At 39.8% G+C, this 22,765-nt stretch overlaps 1 pseudogene; it reads right to left on the bottom strand.

Moving 5' to 3' along the window:
* Positions 1 to 289: 289 nt before the first annotated feature.
* Positions 290 to 17,380, bottom strand: LOC105987084 (annotated as a pseudogene).
* Between the last annotated feature and the right edge of the window lie 5,385 nt (positions 17,381 to 22,765).

The raw sequence follows: 22,765 nt of genomic DNA, 5'->3' as shown, positions 1-22,765 counted from the left end.
GATTGGAGAAGTCTGATGAGGGATTTGTTGTTGTTGCTGCTGCTGTTGTTTTTTAAATTATATTTTTATTATCTTGAAGTGATTATACGAAGGGGTTATAATTCAACGTGTCACTATGAGTATAATGCATCTGCTCATTCTCACCCTTTTCATCCTCCTCTTCCATCCCCTCAATTTTTCTAGTTTCATAGGATATACATAGCAGTAAGGTGTTTGTGTGAATGCGTTAGGCAAGAAGCACCTGAGAGTAACTGTGGCCTGTGGCCTAGTGAATCATGAGTGTTAAAGATCAGTAGTGAGGTGTTGTCAGGTCCACAGGCTGAAAGAGAAAAGGGAATCATCATTAAGGCTTCATTTATAGTGGTGGATCTCATTTTCTTCTCACAATTACCCTAGGAGACAGGTGTTATTATTATTGTCCTTTTATAATTAGGGTAAATGAAGAAACAAAAAAGGAAAACATGAATGAACTTGCCCAAGGTCACACTACTAGTAACTGGGGGAGCCAGGATTGAAATCTCAAAAGTTTTAAGTTCTTAACCATAATGAAGAGTCAAAAATTGAAGACATGGAACCCAGAAGGGAAGGATGGGCATTAACACTACAAAACTCTAACACATGTGTTATTATTATTATCATCTGCAAATAGTTTCTGTCTAATATATCCATATATGTGTAGAATGCATCTTGATCAGTGACACCCATTCCATCATTCTCCTTCCTGTTCCCATCATCCCATCCCCTCCGCCTCAAGTTACCTAGCTCCATTTTCACATATGTACATTAAGTACTACAAGCGTATGTGTCTACCATTCTTCTCTCCATTCATCCATCCATCCCATTAGGCCCCAGCTCCCTCAGACAAGACATGGTTCAGCTTTATAATTTTTCATTTTGTCAAGCTGTCTGTTAATTGGTCAAAGTTCCATGGTGTAAAACACCCCAGGGAAATACACCTATCTGTGTATCATACTTTAGTCAGTTTAATAGTATACATATGCATGTAACCTTGCATGTGTTTTCATATGTGTTTATATTTTAGGTCTAACTTCCATATATGAGAGAAAATATATGAGTCCTTTATCTTTGAGCCTGGCTTCCTTCATTCTGTATGATTTATTTCCAGGTCCATCCATTTCCTAGTGACATAATATTATAATATTATTCTTCTTGATAGATGAATAAAATTGTATTGTGTATGTATATATATCACATATCACATATAGCACACATACATATGTGTATATTTTTTTTCTTGATTCACTCCTCTGTTAAAGACTGCATTGGGCTACTCCCTGTCTGTAGTCACTGATGGGAGAGGCTATTCTACTTAACCTTCTTCACTGTTCCCTGATAGAATCTTAGCTCTGAGCACCAGTCTAACAGGTTGGAACTCTAGCTATCCCCACCTACTTTTTACTAAGTTCCTTCTCTGAGGCTGAATCCAATTTCTTTCTAGAAGTGAACCACGCAAGAAGGTTGTCTGTGTGTATCCTTCGATTCCTGATACTGAAAATAGCCAAGCTCCAAATATTTTGACTTCAAATTCTGCCCTAGCTATCCTGGTAGCTTTCTTAAAGCTTTCTTAACCCAGTGTCTTCCTAGTGGCCCTCTTCCCACTGGGAACACCAGTGACACCATTGCAGAGCATATGGGCTATGGTCTAGTGTATGGATGCTAGGGTGTCTGGAGAATATATTGCACATTTTGGACAAACAACAGCAACAGTTTTTATTAATGGATTCTGTCTCTTTGTCTTTTTAAAAGACCTTCAGTCTATGTGAAGACTAATGGTAGCAAATTTGTTTAAGTGAAAATATAATGGACCTGGTCATATACCAAAGGATGCTATATTAGCCACTGGGGCTTTGTGTGTATATCCTATTTGGGGGAAATAGGTTTTTCTTATTTAAGAAAAAAAAAAGACAGGGGCTGGGAAAGTGGCTCAGTGGTAGAGCGCTTGCTTTGCATGCCTGTGGTCCTGGGTTCGATTCCCCAGCACCATATAAGAAAAAAGCCAGAAGTGGCGCTATGGCTCAAGTGGTAGAGTGCTAGCCTTGAGCTGAAGAGCTGAGGGACAGCGCCCAGGCCCAGAGTTCAGGCCCCATGACCAGACCCCCCAAAAAAAGACAACAGCAGATGCTAAAGAAAAATAAAGGGACAGCTATGTGATCTTTATCTGCAGCTCTATTTGTCATCTTATTTTCACCCTGTTCTAGTCTCCAAGATCTTGACCTTTATCACTAGCTTATTAAGTGGGCTTCCAGCTAGGTTTGGCCAGTGACTGGGAGAGACTTGAAAATGGAATGAGGGCCTAATTCCTTTGGTTGCTCCTCAATTGGTGACAGATTATGTATTTCTAGGTCAAAGGCCACAGCTTCCTCCAAGAACTTCTCTCCTAATACCTTTACTCCCACTGGTTTGAGTTCCCTGTTCCTTCTTGAACCAGTGCTTTCATTAAAGTTACATTAATCACCCCTTTTGGCTTTCATAGCTTTCCTGCCAGGGACTGGGTTGACTGCTGGAAACAGACCCCACTAGGGGAAAGACTGGGGCTCAGATCACTCACTCACAGTATGTGATGGTGGATGGATATGACATTAGTGACTATGGCAGCAAAGATATAGAGATAGCTTAGGTGGCTTGGGACAGCCACTTCTCAACTCTGGGGAGCACTGAATGCCTAACTCAGGCATTTCTGACAAATGGGGAAGTGTTTGTCACATTTTAGAAGTCATTCCTTCAATAGGTTCCTCTAGCTAGGCACAGGATCAATTTACTTGAGAATTTTAAAGACAGATGATTGTAAAGGCTAGAGTTGTAGGTCAATTAAATAACACAGCAAAATGGTTTTCTTGTGCTAAATTAAGGCACTAATAAAGGAGTAAGAACTTAAGGTATCTGGTAGGGATATTTAAGTGAAAGAGATGGAAATAAAAACACGATGTTCTAATGTCCCCTGAACATTCTTTGCTAGTACAAACATTTCCTTCCTTCTAATGGAACCAGACTCCCACCCTAAACAAAAACATGGGAAGAGCCACCAGCCATTGCAAATGCCAATTTAGTCTTGAACTATAAATGGGAATTTGAGCAAGCCCAACGTGATGATGTCATTTGTAGTCTGGCATCTTTTCTATTAGCAAGTACTCATGGCAGGGAGCACACTATCCCTTATCCCAGGCCATATCATTCTTTGTCTACTAGAAGTCAGAGGGAAATGATGGTTTTAGCATATCATGAATATCACATTGGTCCATTGCATTGTTACATTGTGCCCATTGTACCCAGAATCACATCCTCAGGAGGCAGAGTGAAGAGAAGGCAACTTTAAGTAAAATTTTAATGGGACATATGGAAGGGTTCTTTCCAAGGGAGGTTTTGCTCCTTCAATTAAGCTCTAAAAAGTGTGTTCACGCTCTTCTGTTTCCTAAGAGTTGTCTCCTTCTACTTGAGTTTTGACCTGACTGCCCTAGCAGTCTGAATAAAGTAGGATCTCAGTGATGAGGTTTATTTTATACCTATCACTGTGTACAGAAGCACATTTTAACCCCATCAGTTTTGCACCTTCTTTGTGGCATATATAACAAGCTTGCTTGTAAATATTTTAATTTTTATATTCTTTTTTTTTTTACTTTCCGTAGCACAGATGTTAAGAGATGGTGCATAAGGTGCTCATGCCCATGTCTGCCCAGCTCCCCACAGACCTATAGTCAATGAAATGGAGAGCTTTCCTCCAGATGGAAACATCACCATGTTTATGAGTTCTTAGCCTTTGTAAAAGGATTTCTTCTCTGGAGATATTTGGTAAGTTATACTTGAGGTGCGTTCCTCTCAGAGTTATGCTTATCTTCTTCAGGATAAAGCTGTTGCTCAATCCCTCTCTTCTTTTTAAAAAATATCTTGAACTGGGCATCATGGTCTCAGGCCTGTAATCCTAGCTACTTAGGAAGCTGAGATCTGAGGATGGCAGTTCAAAGCCAGCCAGGGCAGGAAAGTCTGTGATACTCTTATCTCTAATGGATCACCAGGAAACCAGAAGTGGTGCTGTGACTCAAGTGGTAGAGCACTAGCCTTGAGCTGAAGAGCTGAGAGACAGAGCCCAGGCCCAGAGTTCAAACCCCAAACCAAGTAAAAAAAAAAAAAAAAAGAGTCTTGAATGCAAAAAATACAAAATACAAAAAATCTTAAATGGGTGCTATTGGCCAAATTTAAACTGCATTCAGAAATGATCTTCTCAAATTTTCAGTCCTTTCATAGAATAGGGTAGAAATGAATGTTGATTGCCAAGAAACAATATCAAACAGGGGATATGCATATTTCATAATGTATGAAACAATAATAGTTAACTAAAACAAGTCATTAACATTGCCACAGTAAAAGACTACATCTGTTGTACATGATTTCTCTTCAGAACTAGAATAATTTATTTCCTTTGGAAATAGAATAATCAGGGATTATTATATAAATAATAAATCATCTTTTGCATCATTATAATTCTTTTTATCTGTAGTGCCTTAGGTTATATTACAGCCAGGAGAAACTGGCATTATTTCTACATTTTACAGATCAAACTTCCAAAAACACTATAAATTTTCTTCAGTTGATATGGTCAGTAATTGGCAGGAACAAGCTTTGAACTTGGTACTGTTTAACAACAAAATTATTTCCTTTTTACCATGATAAACAATAACTAAAGTATACTCTGGAGTATAAATAAATGACCCCTAGTTGAAGGAGTCTGGGAAAACTTTTGAAGGAAGCAATATTTAGATGGAGCTTTTCAAAGAATTCAAAAGTAGAACTGGAGCTGTCGCTTGAGTGGTAGAGTACCAGCCATGAGAGGAAAAAGCTAAGCAAGAGTTTGAGACCCAGAGTTCAAGCCCTGATAATGGCACAAAACTAAATATAAATAAATATGTATAAATTTAAAGGTGACTGTGGAGAAAGAAAAACATCCCAGTGAAGAACTCAAATGGAGGCCAGACTGGTGGCCAGCTCCTGTGAATGGATCCAGCCAATGAAAACAGGGCTGCCAACATGTTGGAATTCTGCCTGACTTAGCTATCCCAAGAGACCTGGGGAACTTTGTTTTATAGATGTGGATGCTAGGCACAGAGACCCAATGTTTTATCAATTCTTGGCAGTACAGGACATTGTGTAGTATGGGCAAGGACTTCCTTTGTCACTAGTTGGAAACAAACACCAATTGTATTTGCCTGCCATCCTGTACCATAGAACCCACCAGTCATCACTGATAGCGAAGATTCACAGAATGTCAGCATTATCCTGCTAGCCCCTTCCTCAGAGGGCTGTGAGCGCATGTGCAGCCATCTCTCCCCACAGTTAGTGGTATCTCACTTTGATGCTGGAGCACTAAGGACTCAGAGAGAACTAGTCTCCAAGCAGAGGGCCAATGACCTGATGAAACCAGAAGCAACCTTTGGGCTCATCCTTGGTGATGTGTCTGACCTCCCAGGGGGAGATCATAGAGCAGGAGAAGACAAATACAGGGCTCAGCAGGAGGCACTGAGGGTCAACATTGTCCTGAAAAAGACTGAACAGTAGAAAAAGGCAGCCATCATCCCTGCCAAGGGCAATCCCAAAGCAGCCAGTGGATTCCCAACTCACTGGCTACTGTGGATTGCTTGCCTGCTTGATGAGGGCAAGCTGGGAACCGCAGAGAACATCACCCTACCAGTTTTCATGCTCTTGGAATATCACCTGTGTATGTATACACACTTACACACACAAACATACACAGAGACATGCAATGTCTAGAACAAGTCTCTTGCAAATGGCTCTTGCAATTACACTTATATAAACGTGAGTTATTTATGAAATGAATATTACATCATCATTACAATGTCCTCTTGACAACTTTCATCCACAGAGAATAAAAGTTACATATGCATTGTAGCTGAATGGATCAAGAAAATGTGGTCTATATACACAATGGAATTTTACTCTCCATTAGAAAGAATGGTATGGTTCTGTTTATAAAGAAATGGAAAGATCTGGGAAAAAATATGTTACATGAAGTAAGTCAGGCCCAGAGAAACAAAGGATCCATGTCTTCCCTTATATGTGGAAGCTAGATTTAGCTTTATAAACTTACAAATAAATGCAATGGTAGCATGCAAGTGTATACAAGTGTATTAACAGACATACAGTAGATTCAAGGGAGACCTCAAATAGTGTCATTCCTTAGAGAGCCAAAATCAAAGTTCAACAAAATAAAACACCTTAAAGGGGAAAGGATAGACAAATGAAGAGGAGCACAGGGAGAGAATGCAACCAAAAATCCAATGTATAGCCTACAAAATGAAGAAGAGTGAGGGAAAGGGTGGGGAGGAGGAGGGATGGGTGAGAATGCTGAAAGGGGGGACATTGTTCTCTTCCTAAAGTGCTTTATTAAATGGCACTTCCTTTGTACAACTGCTTAAAGAGAGTTAAAAGTCATGCATTGTACATTTTATTCAATCACCTACTGTACGGCATGCATGCATATACATTTCCCCACTGCGCTAACAACATATTCTTAGTGATACACATAAGAATCTCCTAAGGTGAGATTAGCAGTTGTTATTTCCCAAACTGTGGTTAACGACTAATAACAAATCCATGCTAGTCACGGGGTCTTTGAAGTGCGATGTCTTGGAAAGACTAGCTGCACATATGTTGCACGCTCAGGAAAAGAGAAGTAACCCATGCTTGTGGCCTGATAAATATGGAATACCCTTGTGCCACTGGGCACATGACACTCAGGAAATGACAAGTGGCAGGGATGGGGACAGCGGCTGCCCATTGGATGAAGCATGCTTTTAGGCCTGTCAACAGCTCCCTCCCTTTCCCTCTTGGCTGCTCCACCTCAAGTGTGCTTTGGGCATCTATGCTCCCCTCCCCCTTCTTCTCACTCTACTTTGTATTCTGAAGTCACTCTGGGTGTTGTGACATCAAAGGTCTTATTCCAGTGCACAGTTATGTTTCTTTGCTCAAAACCCTTTTAAGACTTCCTGGAAAGCCAATTCCAGCTCTTTCTGTTGCCTCACTCCCACTTCTAACCACAGCCATTCGTTCTCTTTCCCTGAGCTGGGAGAATGCCCCCATTACTCCACCCTGGATCAATCTCTGGGATGTTCCAGAGATAGTAACATTTAATCTGCCTAAATCCAGTTTCTGCTACAGGAAAAAAAAAATTAGAGCTTTCGGAGGTGCATCTGGGCTGCCAGGGCTCTGCTTCCGGTTCCTGTCCACCCACAGGTGTCTTTTTTAAGCCACAGGCTAGCCTCAGCACAGAGGACCTGGCCTGCTGAGGTTCACTTTCTTTATGGCTGGGGTGGAAGGAAGTGATTGCTAAGGTCCTGCCTCTGTCTACTGAGGTCTTTGGAGAGAGGCTGAGAGGTTTTCCCAGCCCTGCTTTCCCTGAGGGCTCCGCACAGCCACTCCCAAGTAAAACAGGTGGCAAGCCTGGAAGGAGAAAGCCCAGAGGAAGCACAGTGCAGTCCTCGATCCTGCTAGAGCTTTCTGTGGTTTCAAGACTGTGCCCTTGGTTACAGAAATAAACTGATTGTGCAGTGATTGGCATCTGCCTTAGACAACCTGGTTTCAGAAACTGAGTGATGAGGTTAGAATGATTCCTTTAGGCTGGGTCTCGCTGACAGGCCGTGTCCTCTATGAACAGTGTTTTGTTTTCTTCACTACAATAGCCATGGAAAGTGGATTCTCCTTGTCCTAATCACTGGTAAGTAGACAGTGAAATAGACTGAGTCACCTCTCTAACAGGACACAGTTTAAGAAATGGCAAGGTGAAATTTAAACCCAGGTCTTAAAATCAGCCGGTTTTTAGCCTTCCCCAAAGGAAACGGAGATCCTCCCCCATGGCAATTGAAGCACAGGTCACTTTATTGTAAAACAGGTTGTTTGAAATCAGTACTTAGTAGTCAATGATTTACAGAGTTCATCTAAATGCAAGGTCCAGGTCAATGAAGGACAAGCTAAATTATGACACACTAGTTGCCTTCACATACTGAATAAAAATGTAAGAGATGAAGAACTTGCAGGCTAGAGATATAATAAATAACCTTTTCAGATAATTTACTTTGTGTCAGACCCTGTGCTAAGCAACTTTCATACCATAATGAAATTGCATAAAATTTAACTTTTTGGGAGGAGCTGATTTTGTGTTGTTCTCGTCCTGGGGTTTGAACTCAGGGCCTGGACACTGTCCCTTAGTTTTTTGTTTGTTTTTTGGTTTTTTTTTTAACTCACTCAAGATTTGAGTAATATGGGCTGGGAAGGTGGCTTAGTGGTAGAATGCTTGTCTTGCATACATGAGGCCCTGGGTTCAATACCTCAACACCACATAAGCAGAAAAAGCTGGAAGTGACACTGTGGCTCAAGTGGTAGAGTGTCCCCTTGAGTTGAAGAGTTGAGGGACAGTGTCCAGGCCCAGAGTTCAGGCCCCCACGACCAACAAAAAATAAATAAATAAAGACTTGAGCAACAGCTTCATTTCTGGCTTTTTGCTGGTTAATTGCAGATAAGAATCTTACTGACTTTCCAATCTCTATCAGATATCAACCTCCCAAGTAACTAGAATTATAGGTGTGAGCCACCAGGACTTGGCTGAGTTTTCTCTTTCTTTTTTTTTTAATAAGTTTTTTATTGTGAAAATACTGTATAGAGGGGTTACAGTTACTTGAGCAAGGTTATGAGTACATTTCTTATCAAGCATTGTTGCCTCCTCCTTTGTTTTTCCCTTACCATCCCGTCCCTCCCATCTCTACAACTACACTCCCCCCTCAAATTGTGAAGTTCATTTTTTTTGAAGTTCATTTTTTTGAAGTTCATTTTCAACATAGTGTTTTGTACATCTCATTGTTGCAATGGGTCCACCTGTATCCCTATTTAAACAATTTTTTCCCTTCCCCTCCCCAAATTATTTCAGCATCAAATACAGTGAAAACAAGGGTTATACTATGGAAAAATTATATTAAGTGAAGTAAGCCAGGCCCAAAGAAACATAGGTCCCATGGTTTCTTATTTGCAGTAACAAATTGCAAATAAGAAACAAGCAGAAAAGGTCAGATAAGATAATGTTAAGCAAAATGAACCCCAAGATAAGGACAGAAGTGGTTTTTTCCTTCTTGCTATTGTTTCTAACTTATTTATAAGGTACCACATGATTTTTTGTTGCTTTGTGAGTCTTTCTTTCTTTTTCCTTTGAAGGCATTCTAATTTCTATGTTCTTGTCCTATTTAATGGGCTAGAACTTTTGCTACTATTTTCAATCAGATTGGTAACTGTGGACATCCTTGCCTTATTTTTGATCTTAGAAGAAAGCAAATAGTTTTCCCCCCTAAATATAATGTTAGCTGTAGAGTTTTATGTAGATGCTCTTTATCATATTAGGAAAGTTCCTTTTTAGTCTTATTTTATGAGGTTTTTCTTTTTTAATCATGAGTAGACATTTTTTTTCTCAAAAAAAAAAGTGTTCTGGGATGGTACGATCATATAGTCTTTTTTCCCGTGGTCTATCAGTATGATGAATTAAATAGATTGAGTTTCAATTTTTACTCAGTCTTGCAACTCTGGAATAATTCCACTTGGTCACCATATAAATCTCTTCTGGATTTGATTTGTTAAGGATTTTTGCTTCTATTTTCATGAAAGACACTAGTGTTTGTCTTTCCCTTTTTTTAATTTGGTTTTGTACCAGAACAATACTAACCTCCTAAAATAAATTGTGAAATCCTTACCTTTTCTTTTTTCTGGAAGAGATTGAATAAAATCAATGTTCATTCTTTCAATGTTTGGTAGAATACTCCAGTGAAACTGTTTAGAACAGAAGATTTCATTCTTGGAAGCTTTTAATATTACAAATCAAAGTTGCTTACTAGTTACCTATTTAGATTATCCATTCACATTTGTTACTTGTTATAGCTTTTAGTTTTTGAGGGCTTGGTTCATTTTATCTAAGTGGTCAAATTTATAAAGAGTTATTATTTATATATGTATATGCAATTATTATATTCCCTTATTATGCCTTTGAGGTTTATAGGATGTGTAATGATGTCTATATTCTATAGGTGTCTATAGATGTCTATAGAATATAGAAATCTATAGAATGATGTCTATAGACTATGTAATGAAGTCTAGGAAATATGTCTAAGAAATATGATGTCTGCATCTATAATAATTATGTAATGATGTTTCAATATTGATGTAAGTTGTTCTTCTTTTAATCATTCTTTCTAGAAGCTGACTATTTCATCGATCTTTTTTAAAAAGCCAGCTCTTTTGATTCATTGATTTCCTTGATTGCATTTTGTTTTCAGTTTCACTGATTTCAATTCTTACCTTTATTGTCTCTTTCTTTCTGTTTGTTTTTTGCTTCTTTTGATCTTTTTGTCCTGGAGATTGCTTTTTCTTTGTTTTCTTCTTGTGTTTTACAAGGACTGGGGTTTGAACTCAGACTCCTGTTTACTAGGCAGGCACTTTACCAGTTGAGCCATATCTTCAGCTTTTTCTTTTTTCCAGTTTCTTAAAGTGGAATGTTACATTACTGATCTGAGATTTTTTTTACTGGTGTTAAAATATATGCATTTGGTGTTGTCTATTCCTTCTATGTTGTTTTATATATGTATTATAAATTTTGTTTTCATTTTCATTCTTTTCAATGAAAATTTTTATTTCTCTTGAGGTCTCTTCTTTGACTCATGGATTACATAGAAGTAAATTATTTAGTTTCCAAGTGTTTGGAAATTTAGTTTTTAACATGCTTTGATTTATAGCTAGACTCTTGTCTTTCGAGAATATACCTGTATTATTCCAATTCTTTTACATTTGCTTAGGTTTGTCTTATGCCCTAGGATACAGTCTCTCTTTCTATAGGTTCTGTGGACATATGCACTTGAAAAGAATATGCATACAGTAATTTTTTTTGTCAGTCGTGGGGCCTGAACTCTGGGCCTGGCCTCTGTCCCTTAGCTCTTCAGCTCAAGGCTAGTGCTCTACCACTTGAGCCACAGCGCCACTTCTGGCTTTTTCTGTTTATGTGGTACTAAGAAATTGAACCCAGGGTTTCATGCATGCTAGGCAAACATTCTACCACTAAGCCACATTCCCAGCCCCATTTTGGAGCTTTTATATTTGTACATGTACTGTTTTAACAGACTGATTGTGAAAAACAAAAAAGGATTCGATAAAATGGAGCTATGAACTTTGTCCCATGGGGTGACTGGCACTGCAAGCAGAAAGGACGATGGTTTTGCTTCAGAGAATAAATCATCATTAATTTGCCCTCATTAGCATTGATGTTTTCTGCCTGAAACTCTGAAATGGGTACTGATAGAAGTCTCAAGTTCTGTAATGTCTAAAATAGTGTCAGGTCCAATGCTTTCAGGAAGAGATCTTAAAAACATACATGTGAACTGATTTACTCAATCCTATCATTAAAAAAAAAAAAACCTGCTCACATTAATCCTATTTACTTATGAGACTGCGATTTGGATATCCTGGTTCAAAGCCAGCCCAACCAGGTAAATCCAGGAGACTCTTATCTCCAAATAACAAGAAAAAGCAGGACGTAGAGGCATGCCTAACGTGGTAAAGTGATAGCCTCTCTAATTCTACATCAAGATACTGTCACAGCAAAAAAATTTATAATCTTAAAAGCATAGCCACCTTTTAAAAGAGGAATTTTTTCTTCCTTTTCACAATGACATTAATAAATTGTTTTAATGCAAACATGTATCTATAGGGTGCTATTTTATAATTTTTTTGTTTTTGCCTATGTTATCTCTTTTAGGAAATGAGTAAAAATTAGACAGAAGTATTTTTATTAAAGAAAGAAGGCCTGAATAATAGAAATTACGAGCTGGTATTCTATTCTGTGACTATTCCACAGTGGAGTCAGCCATTTAATCATTGATGGGCATTTAGGTTCACAGAGTGGTTCTGAGGTTTGGCTGGATTAGAATGAACTTTCATACACTGAACTTTGCTACATAACCAGCACACAGATGGAGAAACACACCCTTCCTCAGGTCTTCTCTAGTCATATGCCCCAACAGTGACAGCTAATTTGATCTCAAATATTATAGAATTTTTTTCGTGAAGCACTGGGTATTGAACTCAGGTTTTCATACATGGTAAGCAAGTATTCTACCCCTGACCTATATTCTCAGACCCTATATAAAGATTACCTGGCTGTTTTCATTGCTGCTGCTATTGGGGTAGTTGAGATTAGAAATGACTCAGAAAGTATTTTTTCTCTTTTCTAGAAATGTGTGCCAAAAACCCATTTGTGATCAATGAAACTAGACCCACACACTCTAGAAGAGGAGAAACAGTGTCTTTAACTCACTAGTACAGATTGTGGTAGTTCCTTGCTAAGGAGTCAATCACTAAGTCACTGACTTGGTTTCCTCTGATTGGGTTCAGGAAACTAGGGCCTCTAAGTATAACAACCTGAAAAGAGTTCACCTTTATCTCTTTCTTAGGAAAATGGGACTAATCATATCTTTTGCATCTAAGTACTTGTGATCTTCCTGAGAGTGTGCACAACACTCAGCTATCACTAGTACTTAAAAATGAAAAGTAAAATAAAATGAAACACTAGAGAATGATAGAGCAGAATGGCTCATCTGTAAGAAAAATAAATTTTGTAAGAATTTTTCCCTAAAATTTATGTGTGTGTATGTACTATGTTGAGTTAATGTATTTTTTGGCTATGGGTAAGAAAACTATTCTAGATGAATCTGTAAGAAGGCCACAGGGCCAGGGCTTAGGTATGTGACTCAACTCTTATGGACATGGCTCATGACCTAGGAGGTGGCTGCAACCTGGACCATCCTTGGCTGGATAGTGCTTTTTGCAAGACCTGAGAAAACAACGAAGCGACCTGGTCAGCAGGTATCAGGTCAGCAGTGGACAAATATTGCTGCAGGGTCAGGCAATCTCAAGTTCGAGAATTACAGGCAATTTACATTGGATGATAAAATAGGCTTGATGAATACTTAGTAAATTAATAAATTACTAACTTTTCTTCTAGGAGCTTTATGCTCAGTTCTAAACTCCAGGGGAACATAAGCTATGTTTATTTTATTTGGTAGTGCATATATCTAACAGGAACTCAAAATTATTTGTTGTTTGGGTTAGGAGTGTTAAAAAAAAAAAACTCCAGTAAACATATACTGATTTTTTTAAATCTCAAAAAGAATACTTTTACATTATATTTTACATTATATTATATCATAAAATATACATAAAATAATTATATTATAAAAATAACTAAATACTGTTAGCTCTAAAATTGGAGGATGTATATTTTCTTTCTAAAAGATCAACATGTTATCCCGGCTATGTTCTTGATATTGAACTATTTGATTAGAAAAACTTTCTTCTTGGAGAGGAAGGCATTCTAACATAGCATTTAAACCTGTCATAACTGTACTTCCTCCCACATTTTCCTCGTCCCTATTGCCACTTTCCTCCACTTTTTGACCGAGAGGAAGAATATTGAACTTGCTAGTACCAGGGCTTGAACCCATGGCTGACACTCTACCACTTGAGCCACACCTCCAGCCCAGCTTTTTGATGGTTGTTTTGGAGATGAAGTCCCTCAGACTTTTCTGCCAAGGCTAGCTTCAAACCCCAATTTTCTGGATCTCAGCCTCCTGTGTAGCTAGAATTACAAGCATGAAGTACAGGCATCCCAGTAAATACTGCTTTTTTTTTTCTTTTTTTTTCTTACTTTTTTTTTTTTTTTTTTGTCATGAGGCTTGAGCTTTGGGCCTGGGCGCTGTCCCTGAGTGCTTCAGCTCAAGGCTAGCACCCTATCACTTGAGCCACAGCACCACTTCTGGTTTTCTGGTGGTTTATTGGAGATAAGAGTCTCACGGACTTTCCTGCCTGGGCTGGCTTTGGACCACAGTCCTCAGATCTCAGCCTCCTGAGTAGCTAAGATTACAGGTGTGAGCCACCAGCACCCAGTTTAAATACTGCATTTGTAAAATGTAAAATAAAAGCATTTCTATCAGCTTGCCCACAAAGAAACCCCAACCCTCTTTGAGCACCCACTTACCAGCCATGTAAACCTGACACATCTTAAGGATCTGACCTTTATCTTCAAAGCCCAATAAGACTATTTTTTAAGCTCTAAATTCAGATCAGTTTGAACCATCTGCTTCCTTTCTGAGTTGTTTTAATGGAAGCTCTTCAGATGTTCATGATGCAAAAGATTTTAGGGGGAAAAGGCCAAGCAAGTCTTCCATACTTAGACTGAAAATCTTATGACACTTTAGAATCTCTCAAACGTGAAGTCCTTCCTTTTCCATTTCATTTCTGGTGCTGAAAACAACTTACCCAATGTTATTTCTCCTCTAGTTTCCTACCAGGTTACTTCAAACAGGTCAGCAATAAAGAAGCACTCCCTGAGGATGAAGCAATACATGCACCTGACTTACTTAAACAAAGCCACCCACTGGTAACCTCTGCCCCAGTTGGGAACACCTTTTACCCTTCCCCTAGTTATTGTTCATTTTTATAAATAATTCTGGAAAAGTGTTGGATACGTTGTTGACAGCAGCAATGAGTGTGAGGGTAGGAGGGTTGTCAGGGGAGTTTTATTTGTATGCAAAGTCCAGATTTTCTCCATCCTTGGTAAGGCAAAATGTACAAGCACTTGTAATAAGGAGAAGGGAAAGGACTTTCCAGAGCAAAGGGCAGGGGAAGCACATGTGAATAAGTTGAACTATTGTCTAGTGACTGTCTTTTTCCCACTCACCTGTCAGACGATGTAAATGTGACTGAGGATTATTGGTGGAAGATTATATAATGTTATGCTGAGGGCAAAAGTCCTGAGACGAGCTTGATTATTTCCTCAATGGAAACAAGTCAAATATATAAGCTCTCAGTTGCTTCTGGACAAACCTTAAGATCTGCAGTTTCCTGAAAGGTGAGATTTAGGCCACAATAAATGGCTTCTAGATGATTTCTTCTGTGTTCCAATGGGATATCCTCTTTGGTATTTGCTCTGGATGAGCCGAAGGTCCTACAGGATAGTGAAGTTTGCATAGACTTTGGAGTGCGAGGGAACCAAAGTCTAAGTCTCTTTCAGGATCCTTGAAAAATGTACTTAGTTTTAGCTGGAATGCTTTTAGGTTACAATGAAGTAGTATAGCAATGTTTAACACAATGATTTCCAAGTTGGATCTAGGTTTGAATCAGGGCTTGTTTTGTGACCTGGGCAGATACTTTATCATTCTCTTTTTTTGGTTTTCTTTATGTACAAAATGAAGGAAACAATAGGCTTGTAATACGCCTTAAGTACAAAGAAGTTGAGTTCAATGGAGGATGGGGGCGGGGAAAGCAAATCTTCCATGCTTAGATTTAAGAACCTATGACAGTTTATAATCTCTCAAATGTGAAGTCTTTCCTTTTCCATTGCACTTCTGGTACAGAAAAATCTGAAAATGAGTTAACCAAGGTTATTTCTCCTCCATATTTATACAGCACTTGTTTAGCATGCTACAAACTCTGGGTTGAATCATCAGCACCAAAATAATAGTAATTATAAGCCTTTAATACATAAATTCATTTAAGGTAGTAGAAGAGTGCCAGAACTTAGCTCAGTATTTATTTACAAGTAATCAAATAACTTACTCAAGCTAATTTAAAATTTCCAGAGGCATTATTCCTCTCTCTTAATAGAAGTCCCTGAGATAAAAGGATGCCACAGCCATCCTGAATGGTGGTTTCAATTTTAGTCTGAAAGAGATGTGATTACGGATATGGCAAACATGACATCTAGAAATAAGGTATATTTTCTCTTGTTGCCTTTTTCTAAGAGAAAGATGACATTTCAGAGATGTTCCTCCTTGGACTTCTAAAATGTCAATGGCCTTGTGAAGGTTAAAATGTGTTTGTGACCTTTTAAGTATCACTCTCTCAAAATACTGTGAAATTTATGTCATCACTTAATCTCAATAAAAATTATTAAAAACTAAAATAAAATGTCAATTCAGGTAACTTCCCCTTGGAAGAAGGCTACTGATGGAGCCCGGCCAAGCCCACCAAAGCATGGAGAGCTGTGAAAGAGAAGCAAAAGTCACCACAGTCCTGCATCTGTCCTCCTTCTGCTGGTGGTAGGGGACAGGACTGGGCTACATTCACTTGGTAGAAAGGTTTAACCCATCAGCAGCAGCATGACTGAGTATGATAAGTTCTTGAAAGACACCAAGAGATGTGAAGGAATTGAGATTTTACTCTACATGCAGACTAACAAGCTAGCTTCAATTGTGGATTTTGGCAGAGAGCCCAGCTGGACGAAACCGAATCTGCTGGACTGGCCATTCCCAGGTGTGCATGGGCAGAAGAAGGCATAGTGTATTCCCGCATACTTCCACAGGTGCTTGCAGGTACGGGCTGCTGTCCAACCAGAACACAAAGGTGTGCTCCTGCTCACAACCTGACCATCCTCCTCCACCACCACGAGTGTCAGTTTGCTCTTTTTAAAATCCATTTTGTGGCTGGGAATGTGGCTTAGTAGTAGAGTGCTTGCCTAGCATGCATGAGGCCCTGGGTTCAATTCCTCAGTATCACAGAACCAGAAAAATCTGGAAGTGGTGCTGTGCCTCAAGTGGTAAAGTGCTAACCTTGAGCAAAAGAAGCCCAGGCCTCCCAGGACTGGCAAAAATAAAAATAAAAATAAAATCCATTTTGGTGATCTTAGGCCAAAAGAATAAGCTTATTTTGTTAGCTCCTTCAAAGCTTAACATGCCCATCGGGATCAGTCCAAGAGAATATTCACAGTGATCTCTTCCCCTGATAAAGTGTATGTATGCCCCAAACATTTCCAGCCACTTTGCTTTATTCGGCTAGGAGAGTGCCACCTGGACAGGGCTTTTTTCCCTGCACTCTTTCCATCTCTAGAAGATATAAAATCCCATCGCTTCTGTCTGATTTGGAATGAACCAAAACACAGCTTTGATGTGTGTTCTGGAAGCTCATACTCCCCAAGCTCCGCTTGCAGACAGAGAGCAGCTAGTTCCACAGCTGTTTCATAGGGGCACATCAATTTTCTAGAAAGAATGTTATTCCTGAGTCATCGAACAAACAGATACCTTGTAAACTCTTCTCGAAGTTTGTTTGGTTCTGAAGAATGGTATTTAACTTGCAAGGGCAAAGCATATGCAGGCCCAGTATTCATCTGCTTCTTTATGGTCTTGGAATGATCCAGCCAGTATGTGATCTGGGCAGAGTCAAGGAACTGGAGGCCAGAGTATTCTGTTTCCTTGAGGTCCAAGCAGTACACCATCTGATCAAATAAATCCTGGCCTTTGGCGTGTTTCCCAGAGACAGCAGGTAGGTAGCAGGAAAGGAGGAATCAATAAATAGGACCCACAAAGAGCTTTATTACTCACAAAAATAACAACAGCCAAAGTATGAGCATTTTTGTTGGCTCTTCAAGTCCCAATATCCCACAGGATGATGGGGGGGGGGCACAAGACTCAGGTAACGTCTGATTATATAATAGAGTCCAGCCCAAACCCCAAGCTGAAAAAACTTCAATATTTTATAATGGAATATAAGCCTTCTTGTTCTTTGTTCCAGAAATGAATTGTATCTTCCTTTCCTTTCGTTTCCTTTCCTTTTCTCTTCTCTTTCCCTTTTCTTTCTCTTCTCTTTCCTTCTTTTCTTTTTCTTTCTCTTCTTTCTTCTTTATAGTACTTCCCAGTACTATGTGTATGAGCCTTTACCTAGCCCTTGCTAGGTAAGTGCTCTACCCTGCCATTAATATCCCCAGCTCTTCAATTCCCTTATTATATGAACTAATGAGGATATCTATCTTTACTACCTTGGATTCTGCTAAAAATTTTCCCATGAATACACCATTCCCTGGGCCACTGATTATGAGAGGCTGAGACAAGCTCTGTTCAATTTATCTCATCCTTCCTGGGATCTCAGACCCAGCCAACTAACAACAGATAATTCCATAAATCCCAGAAGTCATCAGGGTCTACCTTAGAAAGTCAGCTGGCTCTTCACATTTCTATAATGAACTTTCCACTTGACCTGAGATATTAATCTGGGCCCAACAAGATAGATCACTGATTATACAGGCTGGGTCTTGGCCTTTATAATGGAAATCTAGGACAACTATTTCTATAACAATGCTAGCCAGAGAGTTGAGACCAGTTCAGTTGCCTTCCAGGAAATACCTAGTAACCTTGATCATTTCAACTAAAATAAACACTAATTTTGTATCATCTTTTATAACTGGATGGCTCAGCACTAATTTTCTTTTATCTTTTCTAATTTGATGGCTCAGCACTGGTTTTCCATTACCTTTTCTAATTGGATGGCCCCTGACATACAGACAACACCAGGAGTGCTTGGTTATCCTTCTGAGTATATGTTCCAAATAAACATGGGTAGCCTTGCTTTTTGTTTTTTGGGGGTTTGTTTTGAGAGGGACATCTGTAGTCCTGGGGCCACCTGATCTCCTAGGGTTACTCACTTACATGCTTGAAGACTTCTTTTGAGTGCTGCTAAATTGTAAGGCCCTGTTTACAGAAGGCTAGGTGTACGTTGTGTCCAAGAGAATACTGTGCTGGTTAGAACTGCTGAGGACTCCAAAGTGGAAACCATATTATTGGAGGGAGGTGATTAGCAGTGCCTCTCACATGACTTCTTACCCAGAGAGCACACCTAAAAAATTCCAGTTCTGTTTAAATAAATGTAGTCTTTTCCTGAGGGAAGTCAATCCAATCTTTCCTGCTTGTCAGCACCACCAGTTGGATGACATTTGTATAGCAGAAGGAATGATTGAACAACTGTTTTGGAACCTGCAGTAGGAAAGACCTCTGGACGTGTTAGAGATTTTTGGTGAGGGGGCCAGCAGCTGAGGTCATCCAATCCTGTTTCCAGTAGACTTCCCAGTTGGGTTAAGTGATGTTTCAGACAAGCTATAGTGAGCAACATCTGGCAGAGGATTACTGGCCCAGAAGTCAGGTAAAGGGAAGGCTTTCCAGGAAAATGTCACTGGAGTACTGTCCTTTACTGGAAAAGCTCCAGCAGTGATTCTGAAAAACAGATATCTTGTTTGTTTCAGGGTCTAAAGTGGGGCTGGGAAGGTAACTCAGCGGTAGAGTGCATGCCTTGCAGGGTCTGAAGCACTGTGGTTTGTGTGTGCGGGGGGGGGGGGGGAGTACCTACTTTTGTTCTGCTCCCACTCCATAACTATCTATACTGAAGACAGAAGACTCAGCACAATGGCAATCGTCATGTACTGGCATGTGTACCAGTTTCCAGAGCCTCAAGGAAAGAAAGGAAGATAATAGGACACCTGTGATGAAGCAGATAGTGTTAGCAAAGACCTTGCAAGTCCAAACATTTTATATTGGACAGCAAGCCAACATGCACCTTTGTTCCAGCGGGCCATCCTGTCAACCCAGGCTTTTTAGTGATACAACTACTCTTAAAGCAGCAGTGGATATCAAGGGTAGAGGAGGAGGGATTCGTACAGTGATATGAACACATTTCAGAAGTAGGATGTTAAGTGATCACATTTGTATGACATTCTTAGGAGAAGAACTTATAGTGAGGAAAACTGTGATGTGGGAATTTTGATTGGGAGATAGAAGAGAGATGCCATAGTGATCTAGGGAGTGTCAGGAGACACGAGGCATGGCGCAATGGTGACAGAGGTGGAGGGGCCTAAATAGGGTCTCATGAGTCATGGTACAGGTATGGCAGGTCTGGCAGGTCTGTAGTCCAAGTCCTTACCCCTGCTTCAAAGAGTTCAGGTGCCTATTATCTGGGGGGTGGGAGGTGTGGAAGCAGAAATCTACCTCGAGAGTCCCCACCATCCACCAAAGTGCCAAGATGGCCCCACTTAGACCCAGTATTTATATTTCAAAAGTAGATTGGTATTTTCCAGGTATTCTGAGTGATCAGCTTCTAAGGGCTTCCAGGAAATTGGTGGGGGAAGGGGAAGATGTTGATATTCTCTATATTTTAATTAATTGGTGACTTTTTAGTGTGGGAAACTATAAAGAGCAACCATCTAAACCAATGAATACAATTCGGCGACATGCAGTACATTAACTGTTATGCAAGCATCACCACTATTGCCAAAGCTGTTTCATCGTCCCACACAGAATCTTTGTATCACCAAGCAATAACTCCCCTAGGCACTCTTCTTTTTTAACTTTCAAAAAAGTTTTTGTTGTTATTATAAAGGCGATGTACAGAACGATTACAGTTACATAAGTCAGGTAAAGAGTACACTTCTTTTTGGACAGCATCATCCCTTCCTTCACTCTCTCCCAGTTTTCCCCTCCTATCCTTGCCAACAAGTTGTAGAATTCATTTTCAACACAGTGTCTACTGAGTACCACTGCTGCATTTGTTCACCCTTTGTCCCTCCATTTCTGTGTCCCCATTACCCTCCAAAAATAGATAAATGAATAAGACAAAAACAAAAGAAACCATAAACAACAACAAAAGAAAAAAAACTCTCACCAGGCATCCTTGGCTCATGCTTGTAATCCTAGCTACTCAGGAGGCTGAGATCTGAGGGTCATGGTTCAAAGCCAGCCTCAGCAGGAAAGTCCATGTGACTCTTATCTCCAATAAACCACCAGAAAACTGGAAGTGGTGATGTGACTCAAGTGGTAGAGCACTTGCCTTGAGCTGAAGAGCTCAGAGACAGTGCCCAGGCCCAGAGTTCAAGCCCCATGACTGCCAAAACAAAAACAAACTCCATTTCATGGAGTCATTTCTGACCTGTTAATCCTGTCATCCCTTCAGGAGAGTGAGAAAGTTGTGCCTCTTCCTTTTGGTTTTCTTTCTCTTTTTCTCAAAGACAGGAAACCAATGTTTCCTTCTTTCTTTTCTATCAAAGTAAGGGCGGAGTAGTTCTTAGTTAAAAACAAAATCCTACTGAGCAAGAGAGTGAATTCAAGGTACTGAACTCAACAAGATACTGAGTTTAAGTCTCCATACCGATATCTCCTCCCACAAAAAAGAAAGAAAGAAGATCCTATTTTTTTTCAAGAGAAAATGATGTGATTTAGTAGAAAACCATGCAGGCAGAGAATTGTGACCTGTACTATTTGCAGATCATAAGGTAAGCTGATAAACCAAAACCTGCCTGATAATGATATGAAGACAGGGACTACAAAAGAATTAAGGAAGTGACACTAAATTTTTGACCTCACAACTTTATAGAAAACAGAAAGGAGACCCACCAATCAGAAAATCATCTTCAAAAACTCCAATGCTTCCTTCTTAATCCAAGGCTAATCTCTGTAAGGCTGATGGCTGAAGTACTATCTTCCCATGATGTATCTATACCTCATGTTGTTTTTCTGCCATATTTTTTCTTTACTTACTTTCATGCCTTGCCTGTATTCTTCTCTTGCCAGATACAAGGACCTAGGTCAGCTTAGCTGCCCTAAATTTCTGGTAACATGTTTGGTACATGGGTCAGAAAACTCAGTATTTCTTTTTCTGATTTGGTTTAATCAAAAGATAATAATAACTTGAAGTTGTTGTGTGGTATGTGAAAAAGAGTAGCCATTTAGAAGCCATTTCTCAGATGTTCAGGAGCACAAAATTTGAAGGCTGCGGGTTAAGGAAATAAATTAATACATTCAGCAATGGGAAAATGAAGATGGGGCCTGCATTTTCTGCAGATTAGATTGCCTCCAAGGAGACTGAGCTTGGGCTATCCACTCCATACTCACAGGGGTCTGAACCCTTGTCTAGGCAGCTCTGGGCACTGGCAAAGGCAACAGATCACTCCTTAGAGGGGACTATCTGAGCTCTCTCCTTCCCTCCTGTATTCTAAGGATGACCTACCACTGGAGGTAGGGAAATCATTCTGGGGTGAAGACTGACCCTGTACAAAGGCCACAGAGTTTCTTTGTGAGGTGGGAAAAAGAATCCACAAGAAAGAGGTGAGGATGGGCATGATGCTAGTAATCACGAGGAACTCCCTATAAAATACTTCGATGATCTGAGTTCACTCCCAGGAAAATCACAATGTTTTGGAAAATAAGAGTGTATAGTAAATGAAATGAAATAAGGATACTGGGTCTAACTGGCATCAAATTGGCCACATGGTAGTTGATAGGGAATTAGGTCTAATTGGTGCCATTTTGCCTTCATGGTAAAGGCGGGGATGTTCCACCTCCAGGTGTTGGGCATGCCTGAATTCCTAGAGGCAAGGATGGGGACTTGGACAATAGGTTGCTGGACCTATCAGTCCTGTGTCTGGAACTCTGAGACTCAAGTTTCCTGTGACCTTGCTCCCTGACTCTGATCCCATTTAGGCCCAGATCATCTCAGGTGCCATTATGCTATGCCTCATATCTCCTGGCTCTCCTCTAGCTACCATGGTGTCCAACTTCAGCTCTCTATTGGAATTGATCTGGCTTTTTGATATTGTTTTTCTTCTCTTTCTTTCATCTCCTGTTCTCATGTCTCAGTTTTCTAACAGTGTTAAATGTATTTAGGGGCTGTCTTGTGCCCAGATAAGAATCCCCAAAGACCACCAAGGAGCTGATTCCAATGCAAGTACATGAGAGTCTCTTTTTGCAAGCTCAAGCCTGGACTCACCACCGTCACCAACACAGTGGATCTAGATCGGAAGCCCGGACCCTTTCTCTAGCAGGGATTTTATAGGTTTTTTTTTTTTAGGGACTTCTATGCATCATTGCAACACTTAACAAATCAGATCACACCATGGGAA

This window comes from Dipodomys ordii, unplaced genomic scaffold (genome assembly GCF_000151885.1).
Source record: "Dipodomys ordii isolate 6190 unplaced genomic scaffold, Dord_2.0 Scaffold39, whole genome shotgun sequence".
Lineage (NCBI taxonomy): Eukaryota > Metazoa > Chordata > Mammalia > Rodentia > Heteromyidae > Dipodomys > Dipodomys ordii.
Note: the sequence above shows the minus strand (reverse complement) of the source record. Positions and strands in the feature narration are given on the sequence as shown.